At 45.1% G+C, this 16,494-nt stretch overlaps 1 protein-coding gene across 2 annotated transcripts in view; it reads left to right on the top strand.

The window, feature by feature from the left end:
* Nucleotides 1–16,494, top strand: part of LACC1 (laccase domain containing 1) — a 259,421-nt gene that overhangs the window by 147,372 nt on the left and 95,555 nt on the right. The gene's annotated exons all lie outside the window — the stretch shown is intronic.

Below are 16,494 nucleotides of genomic sequence, written 5' to 3'. Positions count from 1 at the left end.
TCAGTATCAGGTTATGATAAAATTTTGAAGAGCAGCTCCAAGCTCTTTTTGCCTCTTCAGAGCTGAAGGAGCAGATGGAGCAAGGAAGTCAGAAAGCCACAGCAGCAGCAGAAATGAATGGTGCTGCTCTGGTCCTGCAGCCACAGAAGCACCAAGGTGTATGGCAACGATCTGGCTCCAGCATAACACCATCAGCAAAGCAAGAAGAGCTTCCAGCAGGACAGCCAGGATGTGGCAACTCTGTGCATTAGCCATGCTAGGATAACTCTGTAGACTCACACTCCCACCCTAAGATAAATGTAAAACAGTTTGTCGGTGGACATGGGATAAGCTGCCTCACATTTTCCATGAAGTAAGAGTAGGACACCCAGCATTCATGCTGGGAGCTGTTGCTGTTTTATAAGGTCACACCCAAGTTTGCCACAAGGTCACTTTTTCACATTGCCAAGCCCACACAAGGGAACAGGAGCCAACCCAAATCGACGGAAGAATGCAAACAGACAGTCTCAGCCTGGGCGTCCTCGTAGTCACCTCAGCATAACCCAGCGGGTGAAGAGTGCATGAGAAACGAAAAAGGAAAGGCAGAGAGAAAGTCTTCTGTAAAGTAGGAAGGAGAAAATAGTTGGGTTTTTTTGAGTTGTTGCTTTACTTTTTTTTTTTTTAAGATAGTTATTTTTAAAATACAGCTCTGCAGCATGAGATAAATGTCCTGTTGTTCCTGTGGGATATTTAGAAGTGACTCATTAAACATTTCAATAGCAATGTATTGTTCCTGAGATGGAAGGATTGACAGTGAAAGAAAGCCATTGCTAAAAAATGAGGAACAGGCAGCAGTGAGACTGAAAGTGCTACTCTGTACCCCAGTAGGCATCTGCAAACATAGCTGATACATGTTTTCAAAAGTTTGGCTTTATTTGCTGGTATAAGTTGGCGGTGGCCTCTTGGTTTCTGCTGAAGTAGACTGGTTGACACTGGAAGAAGGAATTAATTTAATTATGTGCATTAAAAAGAAAAAAGAAAAAATGGGAGTTTTGATGTGGAAAACGTCTTCTCATCGACACTGAGAAATACCGTAACACTGCCCCTCCCTGTAATTGCTGTACCAAGACCACAGTTTGTATTTCAGGTGTAGCATGAGGCCTGGAAAGACAAAGTTCAGAGACTTCAAGAAGTAGAGAATTCATCATATCCCCTCAGGAGTTATTTCAGTGCTTAATTAGTCACTGTTAAGATGTGCACCTTTTTGCTAGCTGAAACATAGCTAGCTTCAGCCTCCAGCCATGGGATCTATTACATGTTGCCTGGTAGATTAAAGAGTCTCCACTATAACAATCTATGAAAAAAATCACTTGTTACAGAATAAAAATTGGGTGAGGCATATCAAATTGCAGGTTTATAGGTCATGAGAAGGTTTGCAGATAATTTGCTCCTAACAAATGCTGACACCACATTTAGAGAAGAATGATAGTTCTTCCTCTCAGTAATTAGGGAAGCCCGAAGGGTCTGAATATGATTATGGTTTCAGAGGGACTGTAATCCTCAAATTCAGAGGATAGTTTCCAGCACTATATTTTTGTTCTTCTGGGTTTCTTATCTTCTTTGCCAGGTGAGTCACTTCCAGTGAAAAGTACAATTGTTGCAAAGAGCTCAAAGAGAATAAACACAATGAATGGGCTTGTTCTCCTCTCCCTGAAATGAGCTAAAATCACAGCTTTTGCCTGGTCAGGGTTTGGACATATTTGAAACATATTCACTCCTCACGCTCTGATTTCTTCTTGCAAATAATACATAATTACAAAAGACATAGCCCCAAGTGGAAAAGGCTGTTTACACAGGCTATCTATGTACAGACAATAATACTTTTTACATGCCTGCTTCAGAGATATTTAACAAGTTAATTAATTTTTGTTTCACTTGAGGTCTGTCCCAGCACGCTAATAGCTGGGCTCTAAATTGCTGCCTTACAGATATTTCCAACAGTATTTTGCTTTTTATTATTGTTGTTCTCTGAATCTCCTCCACTTTACAGATGTCTCTCTTGTACTGAGGCACCAAAACAGCCATGTAAAGAAAACCAGTAATGGGGTTAGTCACCGTGCAGCATGACTGCTTACAATTCCTGATGCAGAGAAGGGCAAAGCCGAATAATAGAATACAGAATAGTTTGGGATGGAAGGGTCCTTCAAAGATCACCTGGTTCAATCCCCCTGCAATGAGCAGGGACATCTTCAACTAGATCAGGTTGCCCAGAACCACATCCAGCCTGGCCTTGAGTGTCTCCAGGGATGGTGCATCCACCATCCCTCTGAGCAACATGTGCCAGTGTTTCACCACCCTCATTGTAAAGAATTTTTTCCTCACATCCAGCCTGAATCTCCCCACTTTTAGTTTAAAACCATTACCCCTCATACTATCACAACAGTCCCTGATAAGAAGTCTCTCCCCATCTTTCTTATAGGCCCATTTTAAGCACTGAAAAGCCACAATAAGTTCTCCCCTGAGCCTTCTCCAGGCTGAACAAGCCCAACTCTCTCAACCTGTTTCCATAGGAGAGGTGCTCTTTTGTGATCATTTTTGTGGCCCTCCTTTGGACTCTCTCCAACAGATCCTACGCTCCTGAGTTGGACACAGTACTCCAGGATAGGATAGGATGCGTGAAGAAATCAGCCAGAAAGAAGAGGTAACTCTACCTGTCACCTTTGTGCTCTGCACCCCATGGGGAGGAAACCAGCTTCTGGTTCACCCCCATCCCAAGAACATGTCTCTATCCCTAAGCACCACAGTCTGAATTCAGGGCTGATGCCTTCCTGATGTGCTAACTGCTCTCTGGGTAAGAAGGCAAGGCTCACAGAGCTGCTGAGAGACAGCAATCAAGCTGGGGAGTGGCTGTGCCATAGCAGGGGAGTCCCTGTCCTGGGAAAAGAGGAGTGCCTGGGACAACTCATGCAGGTTGCATCATTAGGTAAACCAAATAAATAGTGTTTAAAGCAAGGAAGGGAGTTGGTTTGGCTTAGGTGTTGTCATGCTGCCTAGGGTTTTGTGGATGCGCTTTGGGGGGCATTTTTGAACCTGACCTTCTCTCTTTTAAAATGGGAACAAGGTACTTTCCTCCCTCAAGGACTGAAAGGTGGATTCAGGCATTAAAAACTCCAAGATACGCCATGTCCATCTCACAGGAGCTCTGTGCAGACACCTGAGTTGGCACAGATGAGATACAACCAGCATCACTAATTTGGATCTGGATAGAAAGGATTTCTGTGACTCTGCAACAGGGCCTGAACTCATAAATCCTGGCCTGTGGTTAAGTTTATTAGCACAGGCAGAGAGCTGCCCTGACGTCAGGCCAACAAGGCCATGCTGCAGAAACTGGGGATTCCCAAGCCACACTCCTTCTGCAGTGCTTCTGATGCTTGCTCAGGCAGGACAAGCTCAGATCTGCCCAGAAAGGTCATTACAGGTGACTGCCATAAGGTGTGCTCCATAGCTGGGAAATGGCCAGGTGGCAATTCTGGTAGACATGCCCCCAGATACCTTATAGGTGATGTACTCTTGAAATGAAAGCCTAATTAAATGCTAAAAACATCTGTTGGGACTTTCTGTCCAGCAAAGCTACCTCTTTGGCTGCATCCTGACCTCTATATGAGGACACAACAGCAAGAAAAAGAGAAGGCACTCCTGTGAGTCAGTCTGAGGAGAAGCTGATGCATGGAGCAACCTGCAATGAGTGCCTTTGAAAAAAACAACATGATTTACAAACACCATGATCTGTCAAGCTGCTGTGAATACTGTGGACACTATCCATAACATATAAAGACTGACACTGAAGACTCTACAGTTGTCTACTCTCCCAGAGGTTTTGTGTTAGGATTACTAGGGTTGTACCCCACAAAACACAGGAAGGAGGGCACAATAACTTAATTTTTAAATAGAGTGCTATTGTTAAAGAGACTTTTGAAAGCTTCAATGGCTTTTGAAGTACAGTTGAGCCTTCTCTGATGGGGTCAGTGCTTAGAGTTGCTCAGGTTGGTACTCAGCTGTTCTTCAAATCCAGTTCATGAGCTCTGAATCTCCTGAGTTTGCAAAGCCAAGGCTGAAAATCCCAGTAGAATGGGCTTTCATGCAGAGCTAAACACCCCTAGTTTTCAGGCCAGCCTAGGCCACACTGAAGTTGTAGCTTCTTGTAGCATAGTCTTAACATGGATTCATCAAGGGCTTTAGGAACACCCACTGATTATGATAATCTGAATATTCGGATCTGAAAAGACAGCAGGTACCTGGGAAGGAGAATGAATTTTTTTCTAAACATCATCAAAAGCATGACTACCTGCTAGCCTTTACATGAAGAAAATTCTGGGCTAGCATGGGAAACTGTCCTTTTTAAAATGGCATCTTTACTAGCATGCCATTTTTAATGAAGACACCAAGATTGGTACTCTGTGCCCATGATTAAAAACCAGGAAGTATGTTATTAGCTGAGACATTTGCAGTCAGCCAGGTTGGGAGGGAGAATGTATAAATGTTACAGGGACTCTGCAATAGTGCCATGCCTGCTCTGAAGCATAATGTTCACACCTAGCCAGGTAGTGTTAGCATTTACGTGGTGGACACGCAGGGGAGGCAGTGATAAAACTGCTAGGCTATCCCACGTACACAGATGTCTATTAGCTCTGCCTCTATATAAAGAGAGGAGTCTCAGTAAATGCAAAAATAGACAAATCGCTCCTGAGGAGAAATAGAAGAGAGACAGCAGCAAGGGGTACACAAAACATCTGAAAAGTAAAAGAAAACTTGAGATGATGTGGTCTGTTTTTTAAGGCTTTTGAATTCCAATCTCCCTTCCTGACCTTTTATGAACAGATCATGACCTTCTTTGAAAGCACCATGAGAGGATGCTTAAGTCCTCTTTGCCTTTCTGCTGACAGCCTTTAACAGCAGGCTTCTCACACTTGTGCTAAGTGGGATTTAATGATACACCAACAACCGCACCAATTAAAGGAGGAGATAAGCCGTGTTTCAGAACAGAACCTGCAATTTGGAAGCAATATGCTGTTTTGAAAACAGGGTATGTCTTGTCCTACCCTTGCCTACAAGTCATGTCAGGTAAATAAAGCTCTTGTCTCCTAGACGACCAGGACATCCACAACAAACCTTACCTGGCTTATCTAATATCTTTGCTACTGTGTCTGTGTAATTAGGCAGAGAAACAGGAAAGCCAGGGGAACACATCCTGACTCATCAAACATCACGTATCCCCTTATTTCTTTTTCCCTGAGAGACCGCAGGATTTTGAAAGACACAGCAATGCTTGAGCCACTGATACCTGTTCTCAGTGCTCAAGTCAGCTCATGTTCTCCATCAGAAACTGTCAGATGGGATTGCACACTCTGGTTTTCAGACAAAAAGAGCAAGTAGGTTTACATAGGTGTAGCTGGGATTATGGGACATGCTGCTTCACCCATGTGAGAGAGTGAGTTCATTTTTCTCTTCAGTGAATAAGGGGCCACAGGTATATTTTCAGAGGAACCGTGCACTCCCTGTTTCCCTTCTGGTAGAGAGTCAGTCATCACAGAATCACACAATCACAGAATAGTTTGGTTTGGAAGGGACCTTAAAGCCCATCCAGTTCCAACCCTCCTCCCACGGGCAGGGACACCTTCCACTAGACCAGGTTGCTCCAAGCCCCATCCAACCTGGCCTTGAACACTGCCAGGGATGGGGCAGCCACAGCTCTTCTGGGCAAGCTGTGCCAGCGCCGCAACACCCTCACAGGGAAGAATTTTTTCCTAATGTCTAATCTAAATTTCTCCTCTGTCAGTTTAAAGTCATTCGTCCTTGTCCTATCACTACATGCCCTTGAAAAAGTCCCTCTCCCATACCACAACCTGACAGCCAACAAAGGTGTAACCTGAAGGGAATGCTGATGGCATCACTGTAGGTATGTGATAACCCAAGGTTAGTAGCAAGCTTAAGATAACTGAGGCTCAAGACCCAGCCTTCTGAAGTACTAAGGAAAGCTTATTCTTGGCTCATTACAGAAAGTATAAGCATAACTTCTCCCTTAACCGTCCAGAGATCAGAACCACTGTCTGCAGCAGGAAAATGTGTTGTTTAGGGTAATGTGTTACACCACCAGGCTAAGGGGAAGAGTCAGGTGCAGGCAGGGGTTGAACCACCCTGAAACCCTTTTTCCCTCCTTATTGGGCTGGGCATGCACTCACGTAGGTGCCAGGCAACGTGGCTGTGGGTGCGGTGGCCAGAGCAGACGCGCCGTTTGTGGGCCTCTTTCTACAGTCAGTAACGTAAATACTGCTCTGCTCCCTGCAACGATGTTCCAGCTGACCCAGACATCGCTGCTCCTGCTGCATCCCTCGGGAGCTGCCCTTGCAGCCTGCTAGGTATTACGAAGGGTATTCAGTTTATGCTTTGCTTTGTTCAATTTACTCTAATCGCTCTTGGCCATAAAAGTCCTGTAACCACACTAAACAATTCCTTTTCCTCACTGGAGTTTACACCCATCAAATACTTGTAGATGGCTATCATGCTTCCTTTAGTCATTGTTTAGCTGAGAAATACAAATCTAATCCAACTTCTGCTGGTGTAATGTTGGACATGGGAGGAATAAATCCTGCCTAATGGAGAACATAAGGCCAGCTACTTCAGCATACAGATTTTAAGGATTTCCCTCTGGCAGATAATTCATAGCTGGCCTCAAAAGAGGCATTATTAGCCAGGAGGAGGGCAAGGCAAGAAGAGCTAAAAGATGATCTTATTTAAGGCTTTGTCAGTCAGGTTTTAGTGGTTGGGATGATACAAAACAGATTCAAGTGCTCCTCAGGTTGAGCTCTTTCAAGCCCAGACCAGTGTTGGGACTGTGTTAACCATCTGCTAAGCCTGTTATACACTGCCTGGAAGAGTGCAAGCTGGACCAGGCCAAAAAAGTATTAAGGTCTGTGTCCATAATTTGTGGTATGAATAAACATGGCACACTGTTCAGGCTCGTATCCTGACCATTTTCAGTTTACAAATACTCGCGCAGCTTCCACCTCGTTTGAGGCTACCTGACGTAGTCTGGCTCCAGCCGCTGTATACAGGTACCCATAGAACCTCATATCGTTTTAATTTCTTTCCCATGTTCTCACCCCACCTTCTGCCTTTTTCTTTTCCTTCTTTTTCTGTTTGTTTTGTTTTCTTTTGTTAACTGCCAGCCCTTGCACTGCTCCGAATGCATTTCAAATGATCAGTCTCTGAATACGTGCGCTTAATTTTTGCCATAGTAGGAACAGCACAAAACTGCAGAAGCAGGACACAGAAAGACAGGACTAAATGGTTCCAGGACAGTCTGGTGCAATGTGGAAGAACCCCTTTTTACCAGATTGCAGCACTTTTGGCCATGTGCATCAGTGTGCTCTGGCACTTCTTGCTAGGAAAAATTAAGCCTAACTGGACTTCTCATATCTGAGCTTCCCCACCCACTGAGGTACATGGTCATCAGCACACTCACGGTAAATACACATTCTGCATAGATTTTTTCTTTTGCCAGGATGCAGCTGGGGCCAGCTTGGTCCTGTTTTGTGCAGTCCACTCTCTGGATGGGTACAGTAGTTAGCCCTGAACTGTTCATGGGCCATCTGTTCCTCTGGCAGCAACCTAGACCTATGGAGCCACTGTGAGTTCCAGTAGCAGTGGATTTCTCCTCTGGTCTTCTGGACAGCACCACGAGCATCAATGTTTCCAGCAGCAGAGTGCGAGTAAGCCAGATAGCTTCCTTGCAGTCTCCCTCTGCCACAGTTGAGCATGGCTTATGGACATAATGTCGTATTTCAAGATACACAGAGTGCCAGCTTAGTGCTGGAAGGGTCTGTAGGGCAGCCAGGCTTGGTGTATCATCCTTAATGCCTCCTGGAAGCAATGCCTGGAGTGAACAATCCTCATAGCTATACCTGAAGTTTCAGAGAAAACTAGCTTGTTCTTTCCAAAGCAGACCTAAGGTGAACTGTCAGTAATGCAGAGTGAACCACTGGAAGGACCTTGACCAGGGGTAGTACTGAGGACCCGCCTTTCACAAAACCATTACATACTACCCTTGAGAGGCACCTGGAAACAAGAAATGTTCAAACATTGACTTCTGTGGCACGCTACCATGCTTCTCAGCCCCTTTTTGGATAGCACTTCAATATTCAAGGTAAATATGGTGAGCTTCTTCAAGTAAAGAGCAGTTCACTTCATTGTGCCCAGGGCAGTTATTCATGTAGTGCCCAGCCTCTATTTCTTCTATGGAGGTCAGTTGTCAATGTCCGTGCCTTGCAGTGGGTCTTCAGATGTGCTGCTTGGACTCTTGCACAGAGACACCCTAACCCCAATGAAGCTCAACAAGGAATCAACAATCTCAAGCCCTGATCACACAGAGGACCTCCCTCATATCCCTCTTGTATAGCCAGGGACAAAGATACTTAGACAGAGATGAAGTGACATGACCAAGGCACCTGAATATCCCACTCCTCAGCAGCTACTGGCTTGGGTCACTGGTATCAATTAGGCTTGGTAAAGCATGGGTATCGCTCTAAAATTGTGTCAAGTAGTCCTTGTGTTTTCTGTGGGCCTGTTCCTTTATATCCACCACATTCCTATCCTTGGCTGGCTTGGGCTGTTCTGTCCCAAAAACACATCACTTGTGCTTGGCTTGCTTTAGCCCTTATAAATCCAAGCTGTTTATTGCACATGATTTCATATTTGTCTCAAACAGCTCCATATTTGTCTGGATACTCTTTTCCTTTCATGCTCCTTAATAGTTTCCCCAAACATTTTCCTGACTTCTATTTTTTGGGCATGACTGTGTTAGGAATAGGAAGAAAGAGGAATAGTTTGCTCTGACTACAGATGTACTGGCTTATCCAGAAATAATTTTGGTAGAAGTCTGCCAACAGGAGATGCCTGAGCCAGAGCTTTTCATGCTGTCTGCTGATTTTTGTCCAGAGTGTCATTTTTCTAGGCTGTGTGCTGGATGTGTTCACCCTGCCCAGAGGGCATACACAGGTTTGCAGAAGGAAGGGGAGAGGGAAGGTGCTGCCCTGCAGTGCACCAGCCCTCTTCCTGCAGAGCCAGCAAAAAATCTCTATGTTGATGTTTTTATCCAGACAAATGTTCCGGGAAACTTTTGAGTTCCTCGTCTTGTTCATAACCACGTTGTACATACTGGAGAGATCCTAATAATGTAAATCCATTAGGCTTAAATGATAAAAGCAGAAAAATAACATCGTAAGGCAGAAATGAGAAAAAGGCTGGCTATTATGGGTTAGATCTACATTTAGCACCTTGGACTCAAAAGCACTATAGAATCCTGGAAATTAAAAACAGACCAGAGCATCCACTCCATACAAATGCAAGAGGTAATGCAGAAGGCAGAACAAACTTCTTCTTTTTTCCAGAATCCTTCAAACACAGAGGGAGCTGGGGATAGGGGCAAAGAGGACAGTAAGCAGTAAGTCCAAACTGAAGTGAGACCTCATGAGGCAAAGAGAGATCAAATATGAACCGTTTAGTCGTGTGTGCAGGGAGGGATACCTTGGACAAAGCAGCCTTGCTTATTGCTCTGGCTCTGAGGCATATGGTGAGTAAATAATACGTCATTTAATAACTCACAATACCCAGTCTCTTATCATCTATTTGTATCAAACAATGCTGAGGAAGGAACTGTGCAAATTAAAAGCACAATACTGTTTAATTACAATAATAATGTGAGGACACTCTGCCTCTCTTGCATAATATAGCAGCCAAGGTAATATAAGAAACTCACAAAGTGATCGGTCCCTTGCGTGTCATATTCTCCAGATGCCCCTACATAAAAAATATATGTCCACAACCTGTTTCTTTGTGTAGCATGGTAACATGTACAGACCCTCAGCCACACACAGAGGGCAGACCTGGGGATTCTCTCAAGCCCACCTCTGAAGCAGCTCAGGAGCTGGCTGTGTGCCATGCAGGGAGGGATGCCTTGGACAAAGCAGGTAAAGTTATTTAAAGTGAGCATTTTCAAAGAGCTGAAAATCACCAAAGGGCCATGGATGACTAAAGCAGGCTCAGACAAAATTCAGAAGAGTCCAAATCACCAAGGATGAGATAAAGCCCTGAGCTGTATTTTGGTAGTTTCTATAAGTAGGATAAATTCCTCCTATTAATTAGGAGCATTCAGTTTCTCTGCCTGACTTGAACGATGCTCCCTTTGCTAAGGAGGAATGATCTCCTCTCCCTCCCCACTCTCTTTCTAGGAGTTTATCCCAATAACGAGTATCTCAATTATACTTGCGCATAGAGGAACATCTGAGCTTGTACAAGAAGTCTTATTTACTGAATGTGCCTAAAGCCTGAACATATGGAGGAAAGAAAAAAACAAACTTGCAAATGGCAGTGCTGGGTCTCCGAATTCACGTGCCTAAGCTAAAGGGTCATCATTCAGTTTAGCTGTGCATTGTACTTTGCAAAGCTCTTCCGCTCTGTCCCACTGGCTGATTAGAAAATTTTAAGCCCGAAACAATATATTTAAGTCCAAAAATGACAAGGAAGTAAACATGCTTCTATGTTGACCTATTAAAAAACGGGTGAGGTGGAAAGGGAGAGACAACAAGTGAGTAGCTTTTTTATACCCGTGGGAGGCAGAAAAGCATCTGGGGGAATAACAATGCATCTGCTGATGGTTTTGAGTCATGGGCTGTGAGCTGCTTGCCTGTACAGAGAGGATTCCTAGAGGCAAGGTTTCATGTGCAGTTCAAGGTAGATTTCTTCACAAAGAGCATGTGAAAAGGGTGGTTATGGCCACGTCTGGCTTGCCCCATATTAATACATATGCATATATATAAAATTACAGTTTGTTGAAGCAAAAAAAGTAAGTCTTTACTCCATCAAGTGACATGCCTGTAATGCTGTGCCTGGCAGTACAACAGTCTGCATCGATCACCCTTCCCTGAATCACATGCACGTTCTTCAGCATACAGGTGCATGTACTAAAAAGGCAGCTGTTTAGGCTGCTCCCAATTTATTCTCATCTAAAGCAGTTCTTCTTCCAACAGTCCTTCATTCTTTCCCTGGCACCCACTGCATCTTCCCTGCTACTGCCTGACATGCCTCCAGGAGCTCACTTGCGCTGAAGCAGAACTCAACTAAGCTGAAAGGTTTGGGGTGACCTTTCCCAGTGTGGTGCCTGATGCTACGTGGCTCAGGCTGTGCAGTCTCATAAGACAGAGTCCACAGCAGCAGGATGAGATTTTCCTTACTGACTCACCTTTTCACCCCTCTTCCTCCAGCTTTTTTTGTTCCCCATCAGCTTTATTAGCACCAAAACCAGACTGGGAAATTGATCCGGCTTTAAAAAAAGAGGAGGGGGGAGGGTTTTGGCAGATGTTTGTTTAAGCCAGATCAATTCCTTAGTTCAGTTCACCCTGGCAAACAAAGTGCACCAAGGAGCCAGAGGACTGCAGTGCCATGCACAGGAACAGGGCAAATGCAGATATTATGCATAAGGAGCACCTCGGGTCAGCATGGATGCTGAAGACTTTGTCTCATGAAGCAACATTATGGATTTAGGCACCAGGGCGAGAGGCATGATTGCTTGGAGGTGCCATTGGCTCTCACAAATGAGTTTTAAGCAATGTGGTTTGAAACAGCTAATTTAAAATCACCTTGAATATAAATTAAAAAAAAATATATCCTGCTTCTTCATCATGTACTTTATCACCTTCTGATGTAAACAGTCAGTGTAAATGGAGTTGATTTGTTTTTCATTGCAAGTAAGGGTTAGTGATTAACAAAAAAATACTAGTTTATTGCTTGTTACAAAAACTATTGTCAGAGATTTGAGAAACGACAGCTACATTACAGATATACTTCTTTTTATGCAGTGCACCATACGGTTGGCTTTCTGGGCTGCAAGAACACACTGCCGGCTCATGTTGAGCTCCTCATCGACCAGCACCCCCAAGTCCTTCTCCACAGGGCTGCTCTGAATCTCTTCTCTGCCCAACCTGTAGCTGTGCCTGGGATTGCTCCAACCCAGGTGTAGGACCTTGCACTTGGCATGGTTAAACTTCATGAGGTTGGCATCAGCCCACCTCACAAGCGTGTCAAGGTCCCTCTGGATGGCATTCCTTCCCTCCAGGGTGTCAACCGAACCACACAGCTTGGTGTCATCGGCAAACTTGCTGAGACTGTCCCTGCCCATGGCAGGGGGTTGGAACTAGGTGAGCTTTAAGGTCCCTTCTGACCAAAACCATTCTATGATTCTTCCCTTGAACACCAACACTATATATGCACCATAGAAGGCCACCAAATTTTTCAGGCACAATTTGCCCTTAGTGAAGCCATGTTGGTTGTCATCAATCACCTCCTTATTTTCCATGTGCCTTAGCATAGCTTCCAGAAGGATCTGCTCCACGATCTTGCTGGGCATAGAGGTGAGACTGACTGGCCTCTTGTTCCTCCATTTTTCCTTTTTGTTCTTTTTAAATATGGGGCTAATGTTTACTTTTTCCAGTCAGTGGGAACTTCACCAGGCTGCAAAGACTTCTCAAATATGATGGATAGTTCTTCATCATGAAGAAGGAAGGAGGATGATACACGTTTTATACAGTTTTATTACTACATTTACATTTGTTGCCACAGAGCTCAAGAGGCTTCTGAGCATAAAAATATTCAATGTATATGAATCAACAACAATGATAATTTAGAAACCTTCACAGTGTAGTCCTTATGTCCTAATATTGCCCATGGCACCATTCAGAGCTTGCACGGGGGAGATCCCAGGTAGGTTAGCTTTTCTTGGAGCTTAATGAAAAGCTCTCCATGCAAAGCTGAATTACAGCTTTTTTCATTTAACCTGAAACCAAAAGATAGAATCTCACCCAGTTTTAAAGGCAGCTGGCTGATAACAGAGTGGGTTCTGCCCTGACCCGAACAGGACCCAATGGCCCCTCTAACTGTGCAGGCCAACAGTGCTGTCTCTCATTAAGCCTTGCTAATTACATTAGCTGCCTCTCCACTTCTGCATGGGCACCAGCCAGGAAAGGTATAGTGACAGAAGTGATTCTCAAGAACTCGCTAAGTGAACTGGCACATGTAATACAGCTCAGTCACCCTAAGTGACCCAACAGAACCCTGGTGCAAACTTCTGCCTCCCTCTGACCAGTGCTTGACATTGGGTTGCAGTCCGTCTCTCCCCAAACCTGCAGCAAATGAGGCTAATGGCAGGAGACAGAAAAAGAGCTCCATGTCACAGGCATCATGATAACACAGGTGCTGGGAACTTGTTACAGGATGTGCCACTGACTCAGGCAGAGATGACCTCCCTAATAACGGGGTGACAGGAGTTGACCAGGCTGAGAACTGTGATCTGGGCTCAGGCCACAGCAGAGACAGACATCTGCTTGATCAGCAATAGATGTTCATAACTTTTCAGGTCAACATGCCCGAGCCACACACATCCCACCTGCACCGGACTGTGGGCTCATCCAGCAGCTTCCCCTCCTCACAAGATGCCCGGGACCACAGTTTCTCCTGGGATTCTGCACAAGGAACCTGTCAGCACATGGATCCACTAACAGACACTCCTTGTGCTGCTATCCCGAGCTGGCCAGGCACAAGCCACGTCCACAACAGCCATATCACCTCATTAGCGTGCTGGTGCAGTGCCCGGGTGAGTAATGTCTGCTGGAGCTAATGAGTGCTGCACCCACAGCCACAGACACACCTGCACAGGGTTCAGGGTGCCTTTGGGTGACAGGGCAGAGTGGTGAGGAATGAGTGTCTGTGTCAAAGGGCCTGGATCCCAAAGTTATGTGGTAGATGTGTCTCCCATTTCCCAAACCTGGGAAAGCAGAGCATGCAGAGACAGACACCCCCTTACAATGACCCTGGCAAAGGTCCACCAGAACTGACCAGGGCTTCATTCAGCCACAGGCACAGGTGCCCCTTGGATCTGGTCATATCACCAGCCACTTCAAAAACTCAGGACCATCGTGGATGGTATGATATTTGTGCAGCTGGATGAAGCCCCAGGTGCTCATTAGCCGCAACAGAAGCTCAGACAAATGTAGACATCCAAATGCGTGTGAATGGCCCCTTGGTCTCTGCGAGCAAGCCTGGTCCTACACCTATGTTCTGTTCAGGATGCCAGTCTTAAGGAAAGGCCTCTCCGAACTGCGTTTCTCTTGTGCAAATACCAGTACCTGGAACCAAAGTGCTTTAGAAATGAGCAGCCCACATCCTCCAGTTGTGTGGCATGGATGAAGGCCCAGAAGTGATGTGCCATGCTCATGGCATGGTGACTGAGGCCTGAGAAAGTTTTGCTTGTCTCAGTGCTGTCCATGAGCTCCACCATGGTCCAGCCTGGCTCCATGACAGATAACAATATGCACCTGTGAGGCAGCAGCAAAGCCAGGAACACCCACCCAGATTCACAGTACCATTGCAGCAGGGCTGACACCAGCCTCTACAGTTTTCTGCTTAAAAGGAAAATAGAAATGGGAGAAGTCAAGACAACATGTCCTTCACCCAGCAGTTAATCATCGCTTTCCAGGAAAGGTATCCAGGACCAGCAAATGGTACCTTATCAAGCAAGTGCGTGAACCATCATCCTGGCAGGGATCCAGCTTCTTATCTTTGCTCTGACTCATCAGCAAAACATGTTCATCCCATGCAAGGTGCTGGTGTTGGCACAGATCTGAGGATCCTTGGACATGGACATGCGACTGTTTGGGTGAAGGTCTGGATCTCCCAGTGCTTTGTTCAGGGGAGGTTAATAGTTAAATCCAATGGGTAGACTGCATGAATTGTCATCAAACCCTGTTTTCTTGCTCCAGTGGTCCTGGTCAGGTTGGCTCTTTGCAGGTCTTGCAGAGAGTAGACAGGCAAATTACAGCCATAGTCTAGCTGAAGCGGCAGCTGTCATGTAGAGGTCCTTGTGCTAGCTCCATAGGCAGTTCTCAGTGCCATAAACTCCTCCCAGGGGTAAAATCCTGCACAAGCCATGCCTAACCTTCTTCTTCAGACTGAGCTAGGGACAAGTGAGCCAGCTGGAGTTTGAACGCACAGGTGATGCTGCAAAGGATGAGAAGTCACAGGGCATGATTTGCTCTTGACATTTCTACAGCACATGGAATCCTGGGAAGTATGCAGGTATGTAGATAAGAGAGCTGCGAGCCATGCTGTGTAAAGGACATAGATTCAGGTAGGAGAAGGAGGTAGGCAGGGAGGGAGATCTGAAAAAAGAAGCCCTAATGGCTGTAGGAAAGTGGATGAGATTTGGGGGCAGGAGGGAGGGAGCTCTAAGCCACCCCTGGAAGGTGAGACATGACTCTCCGAGCCAGCCAACACTGCATCACCACTGCTGGTCATGGCGTCTTCTGCCACTCCCTGCAGCAGGGCTCAGGTAAGGGATTGCTTCACCCAAAGTCAGTCCCCTGTTGCCTCCAGGCCTCAGCCTCAGCTCTGGAAATGGTGCCTTGACCTGGGATCTTTGCAGATGGATTAGCTTTACTCCCAGACTTCCTGAAACTCAGCATCTTCTTTAGCCCTGATCTGCCTTGTGCACCAATCCTCTAATAGTGAAGTTGTACATAGAATCATAGACTCATAGAATTGTTTGGGTTGGAAAGGACCTTAAGATCATTTAGTTCTAACCCCACTACCATGGTCAGGGGTGCCTCACCCTAGGCCACGTCACCCGAGGCTCTGTCCAACCTGGCCTTCAACACTGCCAGGGATGGAGCATTTACCACTTCTCTGGGCAGCCTGTGCCAGTGCCTCACCATCCTCACAGTAAATGGATCAAAATGCATTTATTATTTTCATATGGATGAATCAAAATGTTGTTATTTCATGAACAGAGGTTCTCTTGGTTTCCTGCAGGAGTGTGCTGATTCTGGTGAGAAGGAAAAAGACAGAAACATTTATAACTACATCTGACTGACAATACTGATTTACCAGAAAGGAAGAAAGAGAATAAATATAATTAGAACTGTCAAAGACATTCAGTTGAAAGTTGTCCCTGTCCACAAAATGAGGTGTTTACCAAATGTTTATTGGAAAAGCTTTAATTTTGAGTAACTGAGAAATTTTGAACTAAAAATAGATTTTAATTTCATGTAATCAAAACTTCAAATTTTCTTCTCAAATTCTTCTTTCAAAACTAAAGTTTGCTTCTTCCCCAGGTTATCTAAGTAACTTCCACACAAAAAGGAGAAAGGACTAATGCTTAAGGAGGAGATAGAGGAAAATTTCTCTCCAACCTTTTCAAAATCGAAGGAAAATATGGGAAAAGGAGAAAATAGAACCCTGGGAAGAGGGCTTTGAGGGAACCTTTGAGGGAATTTATTCCTTTAAGCCTTCAACAAAAGCAGGAAAAGAAAGGATGAAGAAAACACAGGTAAGAAATAGTTTGTGTTTTCAATTGCATTAATTCAACTACAATCAAAACAACTTTTTGATTTTTATACCCAGAAGAATTTC

Source organism: Pezoporus occidentalis, unplaced genomic scaffold (assembly GCF_034315485.1).
Source record: "Pezoporus occidentalis ecotype Australia unplaced genomic scaffold, CSIRO_AGI_Poc_V1 ctg122, whole genome shotgun sequence".
NCBI lineage: Eukaryota > Metazoa > Chordata > Aves > Psittaciformes > Psittacidae > Pezoporus > Pezoporus occidentalis.
Note: the sequence above shows the minus strand (reverse complement) of the source record. Positions and strands in the feature narration are given on the sequence as shown.